General features: G+C 48.8%; 1 long non-coding RNA gene and 1 other non-coding gene across 6 annotated transcripts; both read left to right on the top strand.

The window, feature by feature from the left end:
* The first annotated feature begins 8,878 nt into the window (after positions 1-8,878).
* Positions 8,879-12,887, top strand: LOC121477754. 5 transcript variants are annotated; one of them, XR_005984360.1, is made up of 4 exons: positions 8,879-8,941; positions 10,720-10,789; positions 12,226-12,411; positions 12,506-12,887. It is a non-coding gene; the product is annotated as an uncharacterized LOC121477754 (long non-coding RNA). The 5 variants fall into 5 exon arrangements; XR_005984363.1 differs by having other exon boundaries at positions 8,941-8,962; XR_005984359.1 differs by lacking the exon at positions 8,879-8,941 and adding an exon at positions 8,948-9,194.
* LOC121478484 lies at positions 11,422-11,554 on the top strand. Its single transcript, XR_005984491.1, has one exon. It is a non-coding gene; the product is annotated as a small nucleolar RNA SNORA71 (small nucleolar RNA).
* Positions 12,888-15,989: the final 3,102 nt, after the last annotated feature.

Genomic DNA, 15,989 nt, shown 5'->3' with positions numbered 1-15,989 from the left:
TGCCTGATTGACCACTGCATTCACAGTACCTCGTTTGGGGGCTGGCACAGTTGAATAAATGAACGAATTCTGACCATATATTTGAACATCGCCAGGTTAAAATATTGTTCTGATGACTTGAAAGTGGAACGTGAGAGTGACAAGGAGATAAACCTAGAGAGATGGGCGGGTGTTCTGCTAACCTTTGTCCCCAGAATGAGTCCTTGAAGCAGGAGGGACTTGATCAGATCTGCATAGTGGCAAAGAAGACAGAGAACCCATGCTCCCAGCAGGACACTGCAGACAGGGGGCTTGTGGCTCCCAAATCTCACAAGCGCTAAACTACCTGCATCCTGGGCCACGTGTTCGTCTTGAACCTGAGGCAATCCTGGCACTAACTCAGCCCACATTCTGAAGTATAAACAGCCCGAGGAGAGGGTCCCCCACTCCCCCCACGCTCAGATTCCTGGTACTGACTAGGTCAGCACAGTGGGGAGATCCAGGCCCAAGGGATACAACCGAGAGGGTGGGAGGAATCTCTGAAGGTGAGCTTCTCCATACTGTGTACCTGGGAGGAGTCTGTGGGATCTCAAGACTGTGAGAACATTGGGGAACTCCCTGATGAGCAGGGACCACGGATACTATAGCTATGAAGACGCTGTACCACGGGGTCAGGTGTGCACTCTTGAAGCCCTGGTGTCGGTGTCCTCTCCTGCCTCCTGTTCTTGCTTATATGCTCTGTGTGACCTTGACTAAATGACCCAACTCCGCTACCTAGCTTGAGTTTTCCTGTTCTGAAAAGTGGACAAAATCATAGCTTTCCCCTCAAAGCATTGCTTCAAGAATAATGTGAAATGATTGATATCGAAACCAAAGCACAGAGCAAATGGTCAAGCGTACTAGTTGCCATACTTTAATATTTCTGAGAAAGCCAAGGTCTTCTGTCACAGCGAGGACGCTGTGGGATTATTTATGAGCCTGAGAGAATGTGCTGTTTGAAAAGTCTAAGGCAGCACTGTCAGTAGAAATATAATGCTAGCCACATACTTAATTTAAAATGTTCTGGGGTGCCTGGGTGGTTCGGTAGATTAAGCGTCTGCATTTAGCTCGTCATGATCCCAGGGTCCTGGGATGGAGCCCCACTTCAGGCTCCCTGCTCAGCAGGTGAGTCTGCTTCTCCCTCTGCCCCCCACCTCCACTTATGCACACACTCTCTCTCAAATAATAAATAAAATCTTTAAAAATAAATAAATAAAAATAAAATGTTCTGAGAGCCACATTAAAAAGGTACAAAAAAAGAGTGAAATTAATTTTTTTAAAGAAAGGCAGGTGCTAAATCATTGAGCCACCCAGGGATCCCCAAATTAATTTTTATAGTATATTTTATTTAACCCAATATAACCAAAATCTTGTCATTTCACCATTTTTAAATATCTTTAAATTATTAATGAGATATTTGGTATCTTTTTTCTCTGAACAAAGTCTTCAGAATCGGATGCATGTGTAACACTGACATTTGGACCAGCTACATTTCCATTGTTCCATAAGCCTCAGTGGCTGCCAGCTGCTAGGTTCATCAGCCCAGGTCTAAAGCCATCTACCTTTGATCAACTCTTTGCAGCCAGAGGAGAGAAGCAGCAAGCAGGAGGCTGAGAGCATGTCCCTTCCATAGCTCCCAGTACCCCAGGAGTCTGAGACATCCTAGGAGGAGACGGGCCTCCTGCCTGCCTCAGGCTGGGGGCCTTATTGTCCCAAGCTGGCGATTAAGGCAAGGGTGCCCTAAGAAGATTGTAAAAGGGTAGAGCCAGGATTCAATCCTAGATTATTCTCCTGCACCCTTTGCTCTCACGATGCCAGGGAAGGGATCTGGGGCAGTTTCTTTGTGCATCCCCAGTACCGAGAAGAGGCTGAGCGTCTAAGAGGTGGAGCTGAGGCTGGTTAATCATCAGCATAACAAGATGCTAAAATGGGCATTGCAGCAAGGCACCACCAAAGAGTCACCACGACTTAAAAAGCTAAGCAACAAGAAATTGCCCTTGTGGTAAGCAAATTGTGGCCCAGTATTGGCAATTTCTGAAGGTTCCATCTGATAAAATGGCAGCTGCCTTCCAAAGAAGGTGTTGGACCAGATGCAGAATTTAGGAAAAAAATAACTGAGCAGTGACTGCTCGTTAGACATTAAAACGAGGGAGAATTATGTGTTCTGTTTCTTAAAATAGTCCCACGCCACCACCACCCCTGCCCCCAAGAGGGAGAACAAGTGGAGGACCTGGGGTTGCGGCAGAACCCCGTGGGAGCTGGACACCTGCTACCCCGGTAGGGAGCTCAGGGGAGCCAGGTGTGACCCACTCCTCCGTCCAAGGCTCATCATTTTCTTCAGCAGATGTAGCATCGGTGGTAGTGAGGCAGGTAGAATAGGGAAATGTTGGGAAGCAGCAGGAGGAAGAAGGACAAGGAACACGGAGCCGACCTTACACCTGTTGAATAACAGGATACTCGTGGCGGTAAAAACCCCGCAGAGACGCCACACGGGGGGGGGCGGGGGGGGGGCACCTGCGGCACGCATGCGCAAAAGCCCCAGTTAGCCTGCGACTGACGGAGACGGACCCCTCCACTGGGGGCGCTAGAGGACTCCGAGGAGAACGTCCCTACCGCGTGACCGCGAGAGGAGACTCAGACTGCGCCTGCGCATAGTCACTAGTCTCGAGCTTGCGTGATGCTCTCCGGAGTTCTTGCAACTGTTTCCAGAACCCTACGTGTATATTCCGCCGGTTGCTCATGACTGCCTCCCTGAGTGCACCTGCATAACCTCCTCTTCGAGTGTACTTTTGCTATGCAATGAAGCTTCTCTGCTCTACTTTACTCTGATTGGTCCTCGAATGCTTTCTCGCGGCCAAGTCAAGAACCTATCCCCGGCTGGTGGTTGAGGGCTCAGACTGCGAGAACTCTCCCAGTGTCAGAATGTCCGCCTGCTACCCAAGAGGTCCTGCCCGAGAGGGAGCCTGCTAGGGGGAGGGGACCACCTGGAAGGAACTGGCCTGTTCATATCCCTAGGACAAAGGGTAGGTTCTTCAAAGAACCCCTGAAATAGAGGCCAAGAGAGAAAGACCTATCTTAAATATGTGTCCAACCTGGAGAGAAATCTCCCCTCCACCTCAATCTTTATGCCACCTGTTCTGATCCTGGAGATACTAGGGGTAGGAAAGTAAGAGGTGTCCTCCTGGTGAAGAGAGACACATGTTGGGTAAGGGAGAAGTCTCCCCTCCACTCTCAGCAGAGAGCAGCCCACCCTGCGGTTGGCCCCAGATGGTGAGAGAAGTCGCTATTATCGCTAAAAATGTGATTAATATATTAGACTGGCATTTAAAATAATTGAGTGGAAACAGTACCTAAGAAAAGCTATGAGGCCTGCCTGATATTTTTCTAAAGACAGGAAAAAGATACTTCCTCTACTTAGAAAGTCTAAAGAGGCAAGTAAAAAAAAAAAAAAAAAAAAAGGTATAATTACATACCAGGAATCCTGCTTTCAACATACTGGTCTCATTAAGAAAGATTTGGGCTATAGCTAGGAGGCCAACATTCCACCATCCTGGAGTTTGTGACCTCACAGTGGCTGAGAGATCTCCATGGCTTGGAGCCCCTTCTCTTGGGGAAATGGAGCTCTGGCTGCTGGACAGATTGCTCCAAGGAGGTGATGCCCAGGGTCCAAGCTGGTAGTCCAGAATCAACCCTGTGAAGTCTGCAGGAGCCCCAGGCCCTGTCTGTCCCTGCATTAAGAATGATCGCCATGCTAGAAGCCTTGCTGTTTCTGTTCATCATCCTCATTTCCTTCTTGCTGCTTCTCTGTTACTGCTTCTTTCAGAGGGAATCGACTCCAGCTCCTGCAAGGTGGGGCTGAGGCCCAATGGAAGCCATGGCCAGTCTGACCCCTCAAGGCCTCTCAAGCACAACGGACTCTTCTCCCTCAGCTGTCCATGGTCTGGGTCTTGGCCTGTTTGGGGTCTCCAACAGCCCCAGGACCTCACTGGATGCTTCCCACCAGAGTTGGCTTCCACCTAGGTCTCCATCCCTCCTTCTCCCTAGGGTCCTCTGACCCTCACACCGTATTTCATACTAGTTTTGCTTCTGGTTCATTTTTGTCCTGGGCTGTGGACCTCTGGTTCTGGAGAGGGACTCGGTGTGGGCTCAGGAAAGAGATGAATGGATCGGGCCCCTGCCATGGAAACAGGCATAAAAAGAGCTGGCCTCCTCCCTCCAGAAACTAGCAACCCTGGGCCCTTGAACTGGAATCCCAAGTAAAGATTGATAGCCTTACAGGGACACTGGACTTTCCTTATATCCGTTGTGGACAATCCTTGAAAACAACCATGTGACTACTCAATCTGGATGATCATAGCTAATTTACTTGGGTATCCCTGAACAACAGCCCTGGACCTTTCTTGCTAACTAAATCACTGAGATATTTGTGGCTCATTACTTAAACTTTCCTGGGTTAACTTTTTTGCTCGAACATTTAGGCATTCCAGGATGATATTTGACTTTGCCCCATGATCTTTTGCTCTGGTAGCTGACTACATCAATTTTTCACTCTTAAGACCTTGGGTTTTCCTGACCAAGGGCATCAGACATCCCCTCCCTCCTCCCACTCTGGCTTTTTCTCTGGGACTTCCAGGAAGAAAACAGGAATGTTTCTATGATTCCACCATTATATAGAATATTGACAGATAGTTTACGTATATATTCTATTTCAAGAAGCCTAAGAATTTTTGAAAGTTACGAATGGATATTAGTTTTTATCAGGTGATGATGATACTAAAATTTATTAAACTGCCTTCCTATAGTCCAACACCTATTTTTTAAAAAGCACTTATGGTATTGAGTTTCAATATATTATTTTACCTGCCTTTAAATTTTCTAATTGCGGTAAAATACGCATAACATAAATATTATCATCTTAACCATTCTTAAATATTCAGTTCAATAGTATCCAGTACATTCACACTGTTGTGCAGTCTCTAGAATTTTTATCTCGCTAAACTGAAACTGTACACTTTAAACAACAATTCCCCATTCTACACTGCCCTAGCCCCTGACAGCCACCATTTCCCTTCTTCTCTGAACTTAACTACTCAGGGTGCCTCATGTTAGTAGAATCATACAGTATTTGATCTTTTATGTCTGGCTTATTTCACTTAGCATCATGCCCTCAAGGTTCTTCCGTGCTGTGGCATATGTCAGAATTTCCTTCTTAAGACTGAGTAATATCCCATTGGGGTGTGTGTGTGTGTGTGTGTGTGTATCACATTTTTAAAATCCATTCATCTGTTGATGGACACTTGAGTTGCTTCCACCTTTGGCTATCATGAACAGTGCTGCTATGAATACAGGTAGACAAATATCTCTCAGATCACATTCCTAATTGTTTCAAGAATATACCCTAAAGTGGAATTGCTGGATCATAGAGTAATTTTATTTTTAACTTTTTGAGCAATTGGTATACTATATTATTTTCCATAGCAGCTGCACCAATTTGCATATTCTACCTATTTTAAAGTTTAAGAACTGAGGTTCAGAAAGACTAAGTCACTTGCTACTACAGCTAAAATGTGGTAGAGAAAACTTTTAAGTTATGTCTGTTGTATTAATTTCCTAAGGTTTCCATAACAAAGTACCACAAACTGGGTGGCTTAAAATGGCAGAAATTTATTCTGTCACTATTCTGGAGGTCAGATGTCTGACATCAATGGTCAGAAGACATTCATTGGCACCTGAGTGGCTCAGTTGGGTAAGCGCCTGCTTTTGGCTCAGGTCATGATTCCAGAGTCTGGGATCGAGCCCCACATTGGGTTCTCTGTTCAGTGGGGGAAGTCTGCTTCTCCCTCTGCCCCTCCATTCCCAATCAAGCGTTCTCTCTCTCTCTCTCTCTCTCAGATAAATATTTTAAAAAAGAAAAGATGCTCACAAGACAGGAGTGCAGTTAGTGCCCTCTGAAGGCACTGGGGGCGAGGGCTGCTTCCACCCGAAAGTTGACAATATATTTTTAAAGATGTTTACATCTATACTCATGAGAGGGACTGTAATTTATTTTCCTTTTATTGACCTTGCCTAATTTGGGGACCACGGTTATTCTGTGAACTGAGAACGACTCCCTTTTTTTTCTATAATCTGGGAGACTGCGTAAGGCTGAAAAGCTGGGTATGATGTCTTCTTTATGGAAATATTGTTAACTACCGACTCATCATTTTAAAGTGCTCTGAGATGAGTCAGGTTTTCTATTTTACCTTAAGACGATTTTGCTATATATTTTTCAGGAATGTGTTCATCTTTTTTAAAGATTTATTTATTTATTCATAAGAGTCACAGAGAGAGGCAGAGACATAAGCAGAAAGAGAAGCAGGTTCCCTGGGGGAAGCCCAATGCGGGATTCGATCCCAGTACCCTGGGATCATGACCTGAGCCAAAGGCAGATGCTCAACCACTGAGCCACTCAGGCGTCCCAGGGATGTGTTCATCTTAAGTTTAAAATTTTATTTTTCTCTGATTGTTTACTCTCTGGTCTGACTGCACTCCAACTCCTCTCTCATTCCTAAAAGTGTTTGCTGCTGCTCCAGATGTGGCTATGCTCATTTTCTGCCATTTTACGTTCTGCTTTTGTAATGTCATTGATCTACTATACTTGGATCAGTTCAATTGTCCTTTTTTCTTATTATTTTACGCCCTCTGGAGCCAACTGGGACACGTGGAATTTTTCTTACACTTTAGAATTAGGCGAGTTGTTTTTCATAGCAATAATAAGGATTTCTCTTCTCCTGTATCAACATTTGAAGCTCCTCAATTCTCTTCTAAAGTTTTTATTTATTTATTTGAGAGAGACAGAGTGTGTGTGTGAGAGAGAGAGAGAATGAGCAGGGAGGGGGGTAAAGGGAGAGGGAGAAGCAGACTTCTCGCTGAGCAAGGAGCCTGATACAGGGCTAGATCCCAGGATCCTGGGGTCATGACCTGAGCCAAAGGCAGATGTTTAGCCGACTGAGCCACTCAGGTGCCCTAAAGTTCATCTATTGCCATGCAGTGAGATGTTATGATCCCATACAGTTCCTAAATGCTTCACATACTCATTCCCCACCTCTCCCCCCACTTCAGTTTCTGAGTCTTCCTCTTCCTTTCCGTGAATGTCTCTCTGTTCCCCCCTTTCTACAGGAGCCCTTCAAAATCCTGCCAAGACACACCACTACCAAGAAGCCACCTTTTGGAAATTGATAGAAGACTGACTCTATTTATGATTCCACAGCACAAGCCTCCAGGCTGCTTTAGAAACCATGCTTCCTCACACTCACCATGAAAAATCAAGGGGGAAAGTATCATTTTCCCAGCTTAGGTCCCACATCCAACCTTTTGTCAAAGGAGGGTGGGACATCATAAGTGACATTCCCAACAAGGTTGAATTCAACAGGGAGAGCGCCACAGGGAATCAGGGAGAAGAGTGAGTAGGTCCAAACTCTGAATGTCCTAGCCACTTATATATTTAAAGTCACATGAAAATACGTAGTTTTCTGAGAATGCCTCTCAATGTAGGCATTATTGGTTGGTGACGGTCTGTATTACACGAGGAAAACATCTTTTTAATCCAAGTATGCCAAAATATACTTTTCTGACCAGTAATAGAAACTAAATACTACTCCCAAAAAGAAATATTACCAAACACATTTTCAAGCATTCAATAAATTCTTAGATTGATTCCTGGATTTGAATTTTAACTCTGATGCCTACCTTAGGGGCAGCAACATGTCATGGGTCCTGAGCACCTATGCATATTCTTCCTGGATATGCTAAGAATCCAAGGCCTTGACTCCTCTTTACCTAAGCCCTTCCTCAGAGTTGCGTTTTGCAGGGAGCAATTTTGAACGATGGATAAACTCTCCTCCCAGACTAAAACCAGGGTTACTTCTGTTTGTGATGAGTAGTGAATCCCTAAGCTCAGTGTCCCTCTCTTGAAACACCCTGTGTGTGCAGCAGCCATCACGCCCCGTGCACCATCCCATGGGGCCTACAGGGCACCAGAACCAACATGAATGAACATAAAGCTCTCTCTGCTTTGCCACAATAATAAGGTCCTAAGACTCTGACTCAGGAATTTTGTGACCTCTGCTAGCATCTACGACACAGTAGACTACCGGGTAAGCTTGCAAGGAGGGTTTGCTCTCAGATCATGAATGCACAGTGCTTAATACATATTAGTTGCATGATCTTAGGCACATTAATTAAACTTTCTGAGCCTTTGTTCCCTCATCAGCAAAATAGATAATAATCATATTTACCTTATAGGACTGATACAATAGTTAAATAGATCAAAATCCTGGAATATTATGTGTACTTAAAACTTAGTCATTATTTGACATTATAGTAGTGGTGTCCTTTGTACTGTTGATGGGATGGGACATTGCAGTGACAGATATCATGCTATGTAAAACACTGGTATTCCCTCAGGCAGGCCCTTGCTGTCCACTCTGGCTAAGTAGAACCCCACCATTGTACTACCCTGCCCATTTCCTTTGTAGTACTTGCCATGATTTTTAATTATTGTGTTCGCTGGCTCATATCCCCACGAGAACTTAACAACAAAAAAATCAGGAAGCCTGTCTATCTTCAATGCATTTCCAATGCTTAGCACAGTCTCTGATATGAAGTTGCTGCTCTGTAGATTTTTCTGGGTGGGTGGGAATCTAAATGAACATATACACGAATGAATGGAGGAGCGTGTGGGTGGATGGATGGATGGATGAGAAAGCTCCCTAAATATTTTCCGGATGAATGGACGGATGGGTGCACGGGGTGATGGGAAGATGTAGGGATGCTTGCGGTCCGGGCCGCTCGATTTGCACCTCCTATGCACGAGGGGGCGCGAAGAGCCCGCGCGCTGGTGCAGCTCCGCAGACGCGGCTCTCGGCCGCAGCCCACGCTCCAGGTGCCTTTCCGCCGGCGCTGGGTGGGTGGAGGGTCCCTGCGGCTGCGGCGGCCCTTCGCGTTGGTCCCGAGCCGTCTCGAGCCGGGCCGCAGCGTCTCCTCCTGTCCCCGCCGCGACGGTCCCGGTGCCCCGGGTGACTGCAGGGCCGCGCTGCGCGGGGACCCCGGCGGCCTCCAAGGCTGGTGCTGCACTCCTCTTCCCCCCGACAGGAGGGGAAACTGAGGCCCGGGGCGGGCGCGGAGAGCCGGCGGAGGTCAGCCCCGGTTCCAGGCCCCGCTCTTGGCTCCGGGGCGGGCCTCTGGGGGCGGGTCCTGGAGGAAGGGGCTCCCGGGACGGTCCCGCTGAGCGCGGGCGGCGGGTGCGCAGCCGAGGCCCACCGCGGCCCGGGATGCGCACGCGCACGCGCCCCTCCGCCCCCGGCCGTGGGTCGGCCGCCTACCAGGTGAGCGGAGCCGCCTGGGCCTGGGCCCACCCTGCGGTCCGCAGCGCTCGGGAGGGAGAGTGCGCGGGGCCCCGAGCGGCCGAGGGGGGTTCCCGCCTCCCCCCTGGTGCTCCTGGTGCCCCCCGGGCTCCTGGTGCCCGGGCCGGCGGGCTCTGCGGGACGGTGATGCGCGGCGCCCGAGGCCGGCCCTGTGTGCAGGGGTGAGGCCTGGGTAAGTGCTGCTGCGCGTGAGGGGGCGGGGGGTGGTCCCTGGAGCTCAGGCTCTGCGGGAGGAGGCCTGGTGTGGTAGGAGGCCGGAGGGGCCCGGGTTCAGATCGTGCCTCAGCCCGGGGCCGGCCGCGTAACCTTGGCTCATCACTTCCTGGTCCTGCGCTTCAGCTTCTTGCAAGTGCGGAGAGTGCCAGAGCTCTGGAGGGACAAGAGTCCTTGCGGGTGTCCTTTGTCTTTGAGGCCACAGTGCCCGGCACGTAGTAGGTTCTCAGGCTGTGTTTGTGGGGTGAATAAGCAGTTGAGGCGATCTTGCCGGGAGTTGGTCTTCCCGTTGGTGACGGGAGGTGGAATCTTTGCACGAAGTGCTGATGGTGCTCGGGGTCCTGGGCTTGGCGGCGCAGCTTTCCCCTGCCTGGGAAGATAGCAGGCTGCTGACATGGGCTGCCCGGGTCCAGGTCATTGATGGTGCAGAGAAAGGATTTTTTGAAAGCACTTCCCCGTGTTTGAAGGGACCCTTCCTGTCCCTTCCAAACCTGGAGCACTTCCTCTTTCCTACCACCTTTTAGATGTCTCCTGTCACCTGGTGCCAGTGTCATGCTCATTGATGGTGCAGGGAGAAGATTCAGGGGAGGGTTGTCCTCTGTTTGGAGGATCCACATCCTCACCTTCCAGTTTTACCACGTTCCATCTTCTCTGCAGACACCTTGGGCCTCGGGGACCCTGTGTGTGCATTAGTGTCATTGTTGGGGCTTTCACTTTCTGCCCCTACTGTTGGGAACCAGGCTATGTGTGTTACTGGAGGTTTCCTTGATGCCCAGTATAAGTGCTGTGGGGCAGCCATGGTATGCTCCTGTATATCTAGCCTTGGCCTGTCACTGGTTAATGAAGCGTTAATCAGCAATGGTCACCCTATCGTAGAGCACACACTGTCTCCCTCTTCAGAGTTAACTATTGTCATTTCTATGAGGAGATACGTAACGTGTTAAGGAAATAACAAGAGCCAACATTTGTCGAATGCTTGGTTTATCCAATAACTACTGTGTTAAGCCCTTTCCTGATGCCTAGCGTGCCCTGCTGTGAGCAGGGACAAGTTCGATGCCCATTCTTGGGTTCTTGTCTGTTGCAGATGAGCCCACTGTGTGCAGAAGTGTCATGGGAGTTGTATCAGGAACATTCTAGACCCCAGTGTCCTTGAGGTAAGATCTCTTGTTTCTTCTCTGGAATGTTGGTTCCTTGCATCTAGTACAGTCGTGTGTGGGTTCCTAGGGGCTTTGTATGAATGTATAAGGGAACTGAGAGGTGAGAAAGTAATGTCTATGAGTCTCCAGATCTGCTCCCTCAATCCCAGGCAACCTAGATCACATCTGTCCTTTAATACGTCCTCAGGGCTGCTGCAGAGGAAGGGCCTCCAGGGTCTCACTGGGTAATGAGAGCTCTCCAGGACAGCAGAAGCATGTTGTGATGGGAAATGGCACCCTCATATTGGAGACTCCTGTCCCTGGCTTTGAGTCCTCTTGTGCTACTCTCTCAGTGACCTGTTCAGAACCTTATTTTCTTCATTTAAAAAACAAACTTAATCATAGAGATGACTTCTGTGCTGCTTAAGACCACAGGATTCCTATCATTTCCAGCCCTAATATTTTCCCAGCATTTTTGCCCAAAGTGACTTCTCTTTGATTCCCTTTGGCAGGGAGGTTCTATGGGGCTTTTGCAAGAATGGCTACTCTTGAGGTCCTATTTTGGCTGGGTGATTGTCCCAGATTCAATATATTCCAAAGGCCAGTAGCACCTGCTTCTCTTCCTAGGTCTCTCTCTCTGCCCTTCTTGCACCTGCATTCAAGAGCGATCATGGGCTGTCTGTGCTCTGGTCATTGATAATGCAGGGAGAGGAATTGTTGAAAGCAGCTTCCCGTGTTTGGAGGGTCCACACTGTCCCTTTCAAATGCTGGTGCTTTCACACAGTCCTGCCCATCTCCATCTAGTGCTCTCTGGTCTCTGGCATTGAGCACTGCCTTGTGAGAGTCCATGATGGGACACTTTAGCTTGGCCTTGTTCAGCTTGGCCTCCTATTGTGGGAAACCGGGCTCTGTTTTTTTAGATACTTTACAGGGTTTAAGGAGCCAGGATGAATTCTGTATAATGACACTGTGCAATACTGAGTGGTTTATACTGATTGCCATAAGATTTTCAAAAGGTGGCAGCCTTTTGTATTTGGTGGCCCCAGGCAGACCTTCAAAGGGGTGGGTATGACGGGAAATGAGAAGATATTGGGTGGGAGTGGGGAGAGCAACTTGGGGAGGAGTTTGGCACTGAGGTGAGCACAAGCACCGAGGAGACAGATGCAGGGATGTACGTGTAATGACAGCAGGCTGAATTAGTGACCTTCACTCCCAGTGTGGGATGGGGGTGGGTGGCGGGCTCAGTGAAAGAGTCTCTGAGCTTGAGCTCTCCCACCATCTCTACCAATTACTGTATCTGTTCTTGCCCTGAAAACGCCCCTTCTTTAAGGTAGTGTTTATTTTGACTCTTCTGGGAGCACTAAGATTCATTTTTAAGTTGTGTTTGGTGTGAAAAATAACCCAGCAGCTCATGCCTGATTAATTGGGACATTCTCATTGATCATTGATAACAGTTTGGAGAAAGATGAGATCACATTGGAACCCAAACACCTGTTGTGACCACCTGCCCTGTGGCGTCGTCCTTACTCTAGGAGGGCTGCCTTGGATCTGGAGATTGTTGGAGGAATCCTGAGGGGATGGAGGCACTGGTGCTCTCGGATTGACCTTGGTCCCAGCTGTCCTGGAGGGACCTCATCATGGTGAGTTAATGGGGCTTAGCAATGGGGCTAAGTTGGCCTGTGTTTCTGACATGGAAATTCTGGACTGCTGGCCTCATTGAACTTTCTCCTTTAGATTGTCGTGTGGGTGGATCATGGACATTGGAGTAGCATAATGAAGAAAGCTGTTGCCGTGTGAACGTTGCCAGACCTTCTCACCATGTTGCCTTAGCAAAGCATGGAAGGGTTTTTCTCTCTGTGTAAGCAGGCCAGAAGGAAAGCCCTGGGACCCTGGACGCTTGAGGTGTGGAGCCAGAGACTTGAGCTGGCTCTGCCGTTCCCCCCCTGCAGGAGTCAGAATGCCATGGACCAGGAAGACTGGTTTGCTTTGACCTGGGCCAGGTTGTCCAGCGGCATCCATGTCTCCCCGCCTTCTCCTCCTCTGACTTTTCAAGAGTTTTCAGCGCTGTGCATCCTTGTCCTCTCACCTGCCTAATAAATCTTGAAACTACCCTGAAGCTTGTTTTTGTTATTTCTCTTCTTTTTTAAAATCCACACCTCCATATGCCAGCAAGGTAGGTATAAAGAAAGCAGATCATGAGCAGATCTTCCATTTTTTACTCACTGAGGTGTTCCACTTAACGTACTCCTGAGGCTTGGCCTACAGATAGGAAATGGGATATAGAGTTTGGACTAGGGGTTGAACCGTCCCAAGTGCTTCTGGGGGCCTCAGGTTTGGGAGAAAAGGAAAATGGTAGAATCGTTGGCTAAAAGACCTTTGAGCCAGGGCTTTGGAAAAGAGTATGACAGTGGGGTGGATGGAGAGGCAGAGTCGGGCTAAAGTCCTGGAGGAGACAGGGGTGTCCTGAGCACTGGGGGTGGGGTTCCTCTGGGGGTTTCCAGGAGATGATTCTGAGTAGGGGTGGGCATGGCATGGACAGGGTTCTCCCATTCTTTGGAGAACTGTGGGGCCAAAGTAGGCAAAGGCCAGGTTCAGGATTTCTGTTGCTGTTACTATAGGTAGGTTTGGTCTTTGAGAGTTCTGTTCAGTGACAGTAATGGCAGGGGTGTGCCATGTGTGGATCTGCCTCACCACTGTGGGTAGGTGCTCCTCTGTTCTCGTCTTTCAGATATGGTCCACACAGGAACTCTTGAAAAGGTGAGGGAGAAGGTGATTGTCCATTCCTTGCACGGAAATTGAAATCACCTTGATTAGGGCTGAGGTCAAAGCCAGGTGATCAGGCCTACCTTTGTGAGTTTAGTACATTGATGGCCTCGGTCAAACAGGAGGCATTCTTGGGGCTGAAGCGTCTACTCTGCCCACCAGTTCTGGCAGGGGCCCTTATTTCTGACTTGCCCCTTTCCTGAATTCTTACGCAGGGGCCTGATATCTCCTACTCTCTCTTGAAGGTCCCTCCCACCACCCTCTGGGCCAGTATCTCCAACCGTGGCCCTAGACCCCTTGTGAAAAATGAACGCATTTTCCCCAGCTTGGCCAAAATCCTTTTGCAGTGAGATTTTGGTTATTGACTTGACATTTGTAGATGTCTTTTCTTTCACCCTGACCAGCCCCTCATTGCCAGGCAGCTTCCTGCCAGCTTCGGTAGCACCGTGCACCACGTTCCCTTCCCCTTTATTCTGTTTCTTACAGTATTCTTAATTTACTTCTGCCTTGCACCTCAGTCTTGTGGCATCTCTGCTGCCATTTGATCCATGATCTGTAGGAGGGGCAGCGATGGAATGTTGGGGAAGAAAGGAGGAGGTGACATTGCCATGGTTGCTGAAATGGCCAAGGAGAGGAGTGGGGCTATAGAGGTGTGATCACTGACTGTAGCTTGGCCAGTGTCATCAAAATGTCCTTCCCGGTAAGCCCAACCAATCAAGTTGCAGAAGTGTCAGTCATCTGCTGCGTGACACCTCGTACAATGATGGGATGTGTATATCAGGGAGGTAGGTACTTGCTGCAGCACCTGGCACACGGTCTGCACTCAAAGCACAGTTCTCAGTCAATAACTCGTTGACTTTCAGATTGTAAATGATCCTCACCCCTGGCCCAACCTCTTCAGTCTGCCCTCTCCTGCCCTCTGCCACCCTCGCCCCATCTGAGCCTCAGTGCTAGCATTGAAATCCCACTCTTCTGGGGTACCTGCGGGGCCCTCCTCACTGCCCACGGTCCGCCTATCCATCCTCATCCCACGCGCCACTCTCCATGAGCAACATCGGCCCCTCCATGCTACTGCTGAAGGTTCCTGAATGTGGTCTCCTTTTTCTGGCCTACATGCTTGGAATGCAGTTCCCATTCCAGAGGCTGGCCTGACTCAGGATGTGTCACTTCTTTCAGGAAGATTTCTTGGCTAAACCTCCAGCCAGACTGGACTCTCTGCCCTTCCTTTCATTCATACCAAGTGTCAATTATGTGCAGCACAATCCTAGGAACTGGTCAACAAAAGAAGGCAAAAGAGCAAACCCCTGCCTTCATGGTACTTAACATTTTAGAGGACAGAGACAGACCATAAATAAAGCACTATAATGTGTATTATGCCAGAGAAGGGCTAAGGGAAAAAATAATGAAGCAGAGAAACGAGACAGGAAGTCTGGGGCAAGAGGGGGAGTAGCATTTGAAACTGAGTGGACAGGGAAGGCCTCACCTGGCAGGTGTGATTGGAGTCAAGGGAGGGCCTCTCACCTCTGGGCTTTCATGGCAGTCTGTGCTGCCTCCATTACAGTGTGGATGGGATTGTGGGAAGCTTTCCTCTGGGGTACCAGGCCCAGGGAATTGGGACAAGTGGCTGATGAGGCCACTGCCTTGATGGACCTGATTACAAATGGCTTCTGTGTGGGGAGGGTGGTGGCCCAATCAGGTTGGGATTGGCTGGTCAGACTGGGCTGTGTATCTTGAGGGCAGGCTTTGTATCTGCCAACTCTGCAGCCCCCTCGGCCCCCCTAACCACAGCTCAGTGAATTAGGGAAGCACAACCACCTGAGGGCAGCCCTAACCTGTGACCCTGCTGTAGGGCTAAGACCAGGTTTTTGTCTTGGGGAGTTGTGAATATGTTAGGAGCTGGAGTAATTGGTTGCAGAACAGAAACAGGAAGAGCCAGAGGGATTCAGTCCCTGTTACCACAGGATTCCAAGGTACAGAGAGCACTGAGCTCCCATTGCAGATGAGGGACCATTTCTAGAACCTTTCTAGGGGGAGGATGATATTCCAATTTCCAAACCACATTTGTGTTCCACAAGGCCTGGGGTCTGGTTCCCCCTGAGTTTTTGGGAGGCATGGCCAAGTAACCAAAACTCCTGTCGTCCTCCTTTTTTTTTTGTTTTTTTGTTGTTTTTTTTTTGTTTTTCATTAGCTTACATTTACCACCACTGTGCCATTACTAGAGGGAGCCAAATGAGCCTCTGCCCCTAACAGCTTGAAGGATACAGTGACAGACCCATGTAAGGAGCTCTGTCAGCATTCAAGGTTGAGGACGGAGACCAGTGATGGTCTTGACAATGTGCACCAGGAATAGCTCACAGAGGCCTCTCTATCCCCTTAACTACAACTGCCATGTCACCAGGATACCTAACTTCACCTGCCCTGGAAAGCAGCCTAGTGAAATCATTTAGAACCTATT

The sequence above is a fragment of the Vulpes lagopus genome, chromosome 18, assembly GCF_018345385.1.
Source record: "Vulpes lagopus strain Blue_001 chromosome 18, ASM1834538v1, whole genome shotgun sequence".
In the NCBI taxonomy this organism is placed as follows: Eukaryota; Metazoa; Chordata; class Mammalia; order Carnivora; family Canidae; genus Vulpes; species Vulpes lagopus.
Note: the sequence above shows the minus strand (reverse complement) of the source record. Positions and strands in the feature narration are given on the sequence as shown.